This window comes from Rattus norvegicus, chromosome 16 (assembly GCF_021556685.1).
Source record: "Rattus norvegicus strain SHRSP/BbbUtx chromosome 16, alternate assembly SHRSP_T2T, whole genome shotgun sequence".
NCBI lineage: Eukaryota > Metazoa > Chordata > Mammalia > Rodentia > Muridae > Rattus > Rattus norvegicus.
This window is the reverse complement of record NC_141549.1, coordinates 22030950-22040654: the sequence shown is the minus strand read 5'-3', so window position 1 is coordinate 22040654 and position 9705 is coordinate 22030950. Positions and strand designations below refer to the sequence as shown.

The window sequence follows — 9705 nt, the reverse complement described above, 5'->3', positions numbered from 1 at the left end:
TGTGTATTATACACAATAGACATTTAATTACATGTGAGGAATAAATGGACTGACAGAATGAAAAACTATAGTTGGACAAATCAGAGTTTGAAGAAAATATTCAATAAGCATAAGAATATTTTCAAACTATAATTCATTCTTGGATTATTTATATGAAGCTCTACCTTAACAACTAATAAACACCTTAAAATAACAAAATGATTAAGAAGCATGTGGACTTCGGAAAATATGCTGGTGTGCCATCAATTCCCCTTCAAGCAAAAAAATATGAAATACGAATGAGGGCCTAGACCATCACACTGCTCCCTGATCTCAAATCCCATGGAAAAGAGATCTAAACACCAAGAAGTATGGAACATCCTGAGACCACAGGACAGACAGACACATCTGTCCACTTTCAATACCACATTCTCATCAATGGACAGATAAGAGAAACAGAAATTAAACAGCGACATAGAGAAACTAACAGAAGTTATATACTAAATGGATTTAACAAATATTTATAGAACATTAAATAATAAAACAAAAGGATTTACATTCTTCTCAGTACCTCATAGTACCTCCTCGAAAATTGACCATATAATTTGTCAAAAAAATAGGCATCAATAGATACAGGAAGATAGAAATAATTCTATTTGTCCTATCAGATCACCATGGACAAAGGCTGGTCTTCAATAAAAACAATAATGGCAGAATGCCCTCAGATACATTGAAGTTTAACAACACACTACTCAATGAAAACTTGGTCAAGGAAGAATTAATGATAGAAATTAAAGATTTCTTAGCACTTCCTTCGGATGCAAGTTACTAGATGACTGCTTCTCGGCCTCGCCAGGAAACTATTTATTTCCTCTGGGATCAAATAGAATTTTATAAGAACATAATGGATGGAGAGGAGAAAACCTATGGTGGCTGTGAAGGCCCTGATGCCATGTATGTGAAATTAATATCTTCTGATGGTCATGAATTTATTGTAAAAAGAGAACATGCATTAACATCAGGAACAATAAAGGCCATGTTGAGTGGTCCAGGTCACTTTGCGGAGAATGAAACCAATGAGGTCAACTTTAGAGAGATCCCTTCACATGTGCTATCGAAAGTGTGCATGTATTTTACCTACAAGGTCCGCTATACTAACAGCTCCACTGAAATTCCTGAATTCCCAACTGCACCTGAAATTGCACTGGAACTGCTGATGGCCGTGAACTTCTTAGATTGTTAAATAAGATAAATTATAATAAACTGTTAATTTTTTTCAGTATTTAATACCTGTAGTTCAGTTAGTAATTTTTTCACATATAGCATGTTGCCTTTATGAAATTGAACGCTAAAGTTAATTGCTGAGCAGATTTCTTCTGTCATTTGCATAGCAGAGTTGAAATTTGTTTGCTACATCAACAAATTAAGGAAGTTTCACAAGCCAAAAAATAAATAAATAATGCCAGTTTAAAAAAAAAAGATTTCTTAGAATTTAATGAAAATGAAGATACAACACACCCAAACATTTAGGACACAGTGAGAGCAGTACTAAAAGGAAAACTCATAGCTCTGAGTGCCGCCAAAAGAAACAGGAGAGAGCATACTCAGCAGCTTGACAGCACATCTAAAAAGTCTAGAGCCAAAAGAAGTAAATACACACAAGAGGAATAGAAGGGAAGAAATAATAAAACTAAGAGCTAAAATCATCCAAGTTTTAAAAAAAAAGAGTACACAAAGAATCAACAAAAGCAGGAGCTGGTTCTTCGACAAAATCAACAAGATAGATAAACCCTTAGCAAGAATACCCAGAGTGTATCCAAATTAACAAAACCAGAAGGGAAAAGGGAGACATAACAAAAAAAATCTGAGGAAATTAAAAATATCAACAAATCCTACTACAAAAGCATATATTCAACAAAACTGGAAAATCTGGAGGAAATAGACAATTTTCTAGACAAATACAAGGTACTAAAGTTAAATCAGAAACAGATAAACATCTAAACAACACCATAATTCCTAAAGAAGTAGAAGCAGTTATTAAGAGTCTCCCAATCAAAGAGAACCCAGGACTCCATGAATTTACTGCAGAATTCTATCAGGCCTTCATAGAAGACCTCATATCAATACTGTCCAGATTAGTTCCCAAAACAGAAATAGGCAGAGCACTACCAAATTCCTTCTTTGAAACGACAGTTACTCTTATAACTAAACCACACAAAAATCCAACAAAGAAAGAGAACTTGAGACCATTTACCCTTATGATTATTGATGTAAAAATACTCAATAAAAATCTTGCAAAGTGAATGCAAGAACACATCAAAATAATCACCCATCATGATCAGTTAGGCTTCAGCCCAAGGATGAAAGGATGGTCCAATATACTAAACGATAACCTGGGCAAGGAAGAAATAAAGAAAGAAATTAAAGACTTCTTAGAATTTAATGAAAATGAAGGTACGACATACCCACACGTATGGGACACAATTAAAGCTGTGCTAAGAGGAAAACTCATAGTTCTTAGTGCCTGCAGAAAGAAACAGGAGAGAGCCTATATCAGCAGCTTGACAGCACACCTAAAAGCTCTAGAACAAAAAGAAGCAAATACACCCAGGAGGAGTAGAAGGCAGGAAATAATCAAACTCAGAGCTGAAATCAACCAAGTAGAAGAAAAGAGGACCATAGAAAGAAACAACAGAACCAAAAGTTGGTTCTCTGAGAAAATCAACGGGACAGATAAACCCTTAGCCAGACTAACGAGAGGACACAGAGAGTGTGTCCAAATTAACAAAATCAGAAATGAAAAGGGAGACACAACTACAGATTCAGAGGAAATTAAAAAAATCATCAGATCTTATTATAAAAGCCTATATTCAACAAAACTTGAAAATCGGCAGGAAATGGACAATTTCCTAGACAGATACCAGGTACCGAAGTTAAATCAGGAACAGATAAACCAGTTAAACAACCCCATAACTCCTAAGGAAATAGAAGCAGTCATTAAAGGTCTCCCAACCCACTCCTGAGGCTGCAGAGCGGAAGAGACCACCAACACTGCTCACCCCTGCCCACATCCCTGGCCCAAGAGGAAACTGTATAAGGCCTCTGGGCTCCCGTGGGGGAGGGCCCAGGAGCGGCAGGACCCCTGCCAGAGACACCGCCGGACCCTGAAGGAAACAGACCGGATAAACAGTTCTCTGCACCCAAATCCCGTGGGAGGGAGAGCTAAACCTTCAGAGAGGCAGACAGGCCTGGGAAACCAGAAGAGACTGCTCCCTGCACACACATCTCGGAGGCCAGAGGAAAAAGCCAAAGACCATCTGGAACCCTGGTGCACTGTAGCTCCCGGAAGGGGCGGCACAGGTCTTCCTGGTTGCTGCCGCTGCAGAGAGCCCCTGGGCAGCACCCCACGAGCGAACTTGAGCTTCGGGACCACAGGTAAGACCAAATTTTCTGCTGCAAGAAAGCTGCCTGGTGAGCTTGGGACACACGGAAGCAGAATTTCTCTAGAACAGGGCACGTTCTGTGTTTACCGGAAGTCCCACACCCGCGGATCCCGGCCCGCAGCAGCTCTCTGCTCCCAGACCCGGTGAGAGAGAGACCCAACCGCCTGGTCAGGTGGGCACTCCTGAGGCTGCAGAGCGGAAGAGACCACCAACACTGCTCACCCCTGCCCACATCCCTGGCCCAAGAGGAAACTGTATAAGGCCTCTGGGCTCCCGTGGGGGAGGGCCCAGGAGTGGCAGGACCCCTGCCAGAGACACCGCCGGACCCTGAAGGAAACAGACCGGATAAACAGTTCTCTGCACCCAAATCCCGTGGGAGGGAGAACTAAACCTTCAGAGAGGCAGACAAGCCTGGGAAACCAGAAGAGACTGCTCCCTGCACACACATCTCGGACGCCAGAGGAAAAAGCCAAAGACCATCTGTAACCCTGGTGCACTGAAGCTCCCGGAAGGGGCGGCACAGGTCTTCCTGGTTGCTGCCGCTGCAGAGAGCCCCTGGACAGCACCCCACGAGCAAACCTGAGCCTCGGGACCACAGGTAAGACCAAATTTTCTGCTGCAAGAAAGCTGCCTGGTGAACTCAAGACACAGGCTCACAGGAACAGCTGAAGACCTGTAGAGAAGAAAAACTACACGCCCGAAAGCAGAACACTCTGTCCCCATAACTGACTGAAAGAGAGGAAAACAGGTCTACAGCACTCCTGACACACAGGCTTATAGGACAGTCTAGGCACTGTCAGAAATAGCAGAACAAAGTAACACTAGAGATAATCTGATGGCGAGAGGCAAGCGCAGGAACCCAAGCAACAGAAACCAAGACTACATGCCATCATCGGAGCCCAATTCTCCCACCAAAACAAACATGGAATATCCAAACACACCAGAAAAGCAAGATCTAGTTTCAAAATCATATTTGATCATGATGCTGGAGGACTTCAAGAAAGACCTGAACACACTTAGGGAAGCACAGGAAAACATTAATAAACAAGTAAAAGCCTACAGAGAGGAATCGCAAAAATCCCTGAAAGAATTCCAGGAAAACACAATCAAACAGTTGAAGGAATTAAAAATGGAAATAGAAGCAATCAAGAAAGAACACATGGAAACAACCCTGGATATAGAAAACCAAAAGAAGAGACAAGGAGCTGTAGATACAAGCTTCACCAACAGAATACAAGAGATGGAAGAGAGAATCTCAGGAGCAGAAGATTCCATAGAAATCATTGACTCAACTGTCAAAGATAATGTAAAGCGGAAAAAGCTACTGGTCCAAAACATACAGGAAATCCAGGACTCAATGAGAAGATCAAACCTAAGGATAATAGGTATAGAAGAGAGTGAAGACTCCCAGCTCAAAGGACCAGTAAATATCTTCAACAAAATCATAGAAGAAAACTTCCCTAACCTAAAAAAAGAGATACCCATAGACACACAAGAAGCCTACAGAACTCCAAATAGATTGGACCAGAAAAGAAACACCTCCCGTCACATAATTGTCAAAACACCAAACGCACAAAATAAAGAAAGAATATTAAAAGCAGTAAGGGAAAAAGGTCAAGTAACATATAAAGGGAGACCTATCAGAATCACACCAGACTTCTCGCCAGAAACTATGAAGGCCAGAAGATCCTGGACTGATGTTATACAGACCCTAAGAGAACACAAATGCCAGCCCAGATTACTGTATCCAGCAAAACTCTCAATTAACATTGATGGAGAAAACATGATATTCCATGACAAAACCAAATTTACACAATATCTTTCTACAAATCCAGCACTACAAAGGATAATAAATGGGAAAGCCCAACATAAGGAGGCAAGCTATACCCTAGAAGAAGCAAGAAACTAATCGTCTTGGCAACAAAACAAAGAGAATGAAAGCACACAAACATAACCTCACATCCAAATATAAATATAACGGGAAGCAATAATCACTATTCCTTAATATCTCTCAATATCAATGGCCTCAACTCCCCAATAAAAAGACATAGATTAACAAACTGGATACGCAACGAGGACCCTGCATTCTGCTGCCTACAGGAAACACACCTCAGAGACAAAGACAGACACTACCTCAGAGTGAAAGGCTGGAAAACAACTTTCCAAGCAAATGGTCAGAAGAAGCAAGCTGGAGTAGCCATTCTAATATCAAATAAAATCAATTTCCAACTAAAAGTCATCAAAAAAGATAAGGAAGGACACTTCATATTCATCAAAGGAAAAATCAACCAAGATGAACTCTCAATCCTAAATATCTATGCCCCAAATACAAGGGCACCTACATACGTAAAAGAAACCTTACTAAAGCTCAAAACACACATTGCACCTCACACAATAATAGTGGGAGATTTCAACACCCCACTCTCATCAATGGACAGATCATGGAAACAGAAATTAAACAGTGATGTAGACAGACTAAGAGAAGTCATGAGCCAAATGGACTTAACGGATATTTATAGAACATTCTATCCTAAAGCAAAAGGATATACCTTCTTCTCAGCTCCTCATGGTACTTTCTCCAAAATTGACCATGTAATTGGTCAAAAAACGGGCCTCAACAGGTACAGAAAGATAGAAATAATCCCATGCGTGCTATCGGACCACCACGGCCTAAAACTGGTCTTCAATAACAATAAGGGAAGAATGCCCACATATACGTGGAAATTGAACAATGCTCTACTCAATGATAACCTGGTCAAGGAAGAAATAAAGAAAGAAATTAAAAACTTTTTAGAATTTAATGAAAATGAAGATACAACATACTCAAACTCATGGGACACAATGAAAGCTGTGCTAAGAGGAAAACTCATAGCGCTGAGTGCCTGCAGAAAGAAACAGGAAAGAGCATATGTCAGCAGCTTGACAGCACACCTAAAAGCTCTAGAACAAAAAGAAGCAAATACACCCAGGAGGAGTAGAAGGCAGGAAATAATCAAACTCAGAGCTGAAATCAACCAAGTAGAAACAAAAAGGACCATAGAAAGAATCAACAGAACCAAAAGTTGGTTCTCTGAGAAAATCAACAAGATAGATAAACCCTTAGCCAGACTAACGAGAGGACACAGAGAGTGTGTCCAAATTAACAAAATCAGAAATGAAAAGGGAGACATAACTACAGATTCAGAGGAAATTCAAAAAATCATCAGATCTTACTATAAAAACCTATATTCAACAAAATTTGAAAATCTTCAGGAAATGGACAATTTCCTAGACAGATACCAGGTATGGAAGTTAAATCAGGAACAGATAAACCAGTTAAACAACCCCATAACTCCTAAGGAAATAGAAGCAGTCATTAAAGGTCTCCCAACCAAAAAGAGCCCAGGTCCAGACGGGTTTAGTGCAAAATTCTATCAAACCTTCATAGAAGACCTCATACCAATATTATCCAAACTATTCCACAAAATTGAAACAGATGGAGCCCTACCGAATTCCTTCTACGAAGCCACAATTACTCTTATACCTAAACCACACAAAGACACAACAAAGAAAGAGAACTTCAGACCAATTTCCCTTATGAATATCGACGCAAAAATACTCAATAAAATTCTGGCAAACCGAATTCAAGAGCACATCAAAACAATCATCCACCATGATCAAGTAGGCTTCATCCCAGGCATGCAGGGATGGTTTAATATACGGAAAACCATCAACGTGATCCATTATATAAACAAACTGAAAGAACAGAACCACATGATCATTTCATTAGATGCTGAGAAAGCATTTGACAAAATTCAACACCCCTTCATGATAAAAGTCCTGGTAAGAATAGGAGTTCAAGGCCCATACCTAAACATAGTAAAAGCCATATACAGCAAACCAGTTGCTAACATTAAACTAAATGGAGAGAAACTTGAAGCAATCCCACTACAATCAGGGACTAGACAAGGCTGCCCACTCTCTCCCTACTTATTCAATATAGTTCTTGAAGTTCTAGCCAGAGCAATCAGACAACAAAAGGAGATCAAAGGGATACAGATCGGAAAAGAAGAGGTCAAAATATCACTATTTGCAGATGACATGATAGTATATTTAAGTGATCCCAAAAGTTCCACCAGAGAACTACTAAAGCTGATAAACAACTTCAGCAAAGTGGCTGGGTATAAAATTAACTCAAATAAATCAGTTGCCTTCCTCTATACAAAAGAGAAACAAGCCGAGAAAGAAATTAGGGAAACGACACCCTTCATAATAGACCCAAATAATATAAAGTACCTCGGTGTGACTTTAACCAAGCAAGTAAAAGATCTGTACAATAAGAACTTCAAGACACTGAGGAAAGAAATTGAAGAAGACCTCAGAAGATGGAAAGATCTCCCATGCTCATGGATTGGCAGGATTAATATGGTAAAAATGGCCATTTTACCAAAAGCAATCTACAGATTCAATGCAATCCCCATCAAAATACCAATCCAATTCTTCAAAGAGTTAGACAGAACAATTTGCAAATTCATCTGGAATAACAAAAAACCCAGGATAGCTAAAGCTATCCTCAACAATAAGAGGACTTCAGGGGGAATCACTATCCCTGAACTCAAGCAGTATTACAGAGCAATAGTGATAAAAACTGCATGGTATTGGTACAGAGACAGACAGATAGACCAATGGAATAGAATTGAAGACCCAGAAATGAACCCACACACCTATGGTCACTTGATTTTTGACAAAGGAGCCAAAACCATCCAATGGAAAAAAGATAGCATTTTCAGCAAATGGTGCTGGTTCAACTGGAGGGCAACATGTAGAAGAATGCAGATCGATCCATGCTTATCACCCTGTACAAAGCTTAAGTCCAAGTGGATCAAGGACCTCCACATCAAACCAGACACACTCAAACTAATAGAAGAAAAACTAGGGAAGCATCTGGAACACATGGGCACTGGAAAAAATTTCCTGAACAAAACACCAATGGCTTATGCTCTAAGATCAAGAATCGACAAATGGGATCTCATAAAACTGCAAAGCTTCTGTAAGGCAAAGGACACTGTGGTTAGGACAAAACGGCAACCAACAGATTGGGAAAAGATCTTTACCAATCCTACAACAGATAGAGGCCTTATATCCCAAATATACAAAGAACTCAAGAAGTTTGACCGCAGGGAAACAAATAACCCTATTAAAAAATGGGGTTCAGAGCTAAACAAAGAATTCACAGCTGAGGAATGCCGAATGGCTGAGAAACACCTAAAGAAATGTTCAACATCTTTAGTCATAAGGGAAATGCAAATCAAAACAACCCTGAGATTTCACCTCACACCAGTGCAATTGGCTAAGATCAAAAACTCAGGTGACAGCAGATGCTGGCGAGGATGTGGAGAAAGAGGAACACTCCTCCATTGTTGGTGGGATTGCAGACTGGTAAAACCATTCTGGAAATCAGTGTGGAGGTTCCTCAGAAAATTGGACATTGAACTGCCTGAGGATCCAGCTATACCTCTCTTGGGCATATACCCAAAAGATGCCTCAACATATAAAAGAGAGACGTGTTCCACTATGTTCATCGCAGCCTTATTTATAATATCCAGAAGCTGGAAAGAACCCAGATGCCCTTCAACAGAGGAATGGATACAGAAAATGTGGTACATCTACACAATGGAATATTATTACTCAGCTATCAAAAACAATGACTTTATGAAATTCGTAGGCAAATGGTTGGAACTGGAAAATATCATCCTGAGTGAGGTAACCCAATCACAGAAAAACACACATGGTATGCACTCATTGACAAGTGGCTATTAGCCCAAATGCTTGAATTACCCTAGATGCCTAGAACACATGAAACTCAAGACGGATGATCAAAACGTGAATGCTTCACTCCTTCTTTAAATGTGGAACGAGAATACCCTTGGCAGGGAATAGAGAGGCAAAGATTAAAACAGAGACAGAAGGAACACCCATTCAGAGCCTGCCCCACATGTGGCCCATACATATACAGCCACCCAATTAGACAAGATGGATGAAGCAATGAAGGGCAGGCTGACAGGTGCGGGATGTAGATCTCTCCTGAGAGACACAGCCAGAGTACAGCAAATACATAGGCGAATGCCAGCAGCAAACCACTGAACTGAGAATAGGACCCCATTGAAGGAATCAGAGAAAGAACTAGAAGAGCTCGAAGGGGCTCAAGACCCCTTATGAACAACACTGCCAAGCAACCAGAGCTTCCAGGGTCTAAGCTACTACCTAAAGACTATACATGGACTGACCCTGGACTCTGACCTCA

General features: G+C 40.4%; 1 pseudogene across 1 annotated transcript; it reads left to right on the top strand.

The window, feature by feature from the left end:
* Window positions 1-853: 853 nt before the first annotated feature.
* On the top strand, window positions 854-1222 carry LOC134482488 (elongin-C-like; annotated as a pseudogene). Its single transcript, XR_015639725.1, has one exon. The product of XR_015639725.1 is annotated as an elongin-C-like, transcript variant X2 (transcript).
* The last annotated feature ends 8483 nt before the right edge of the window (window positions 1223-9705 follow it).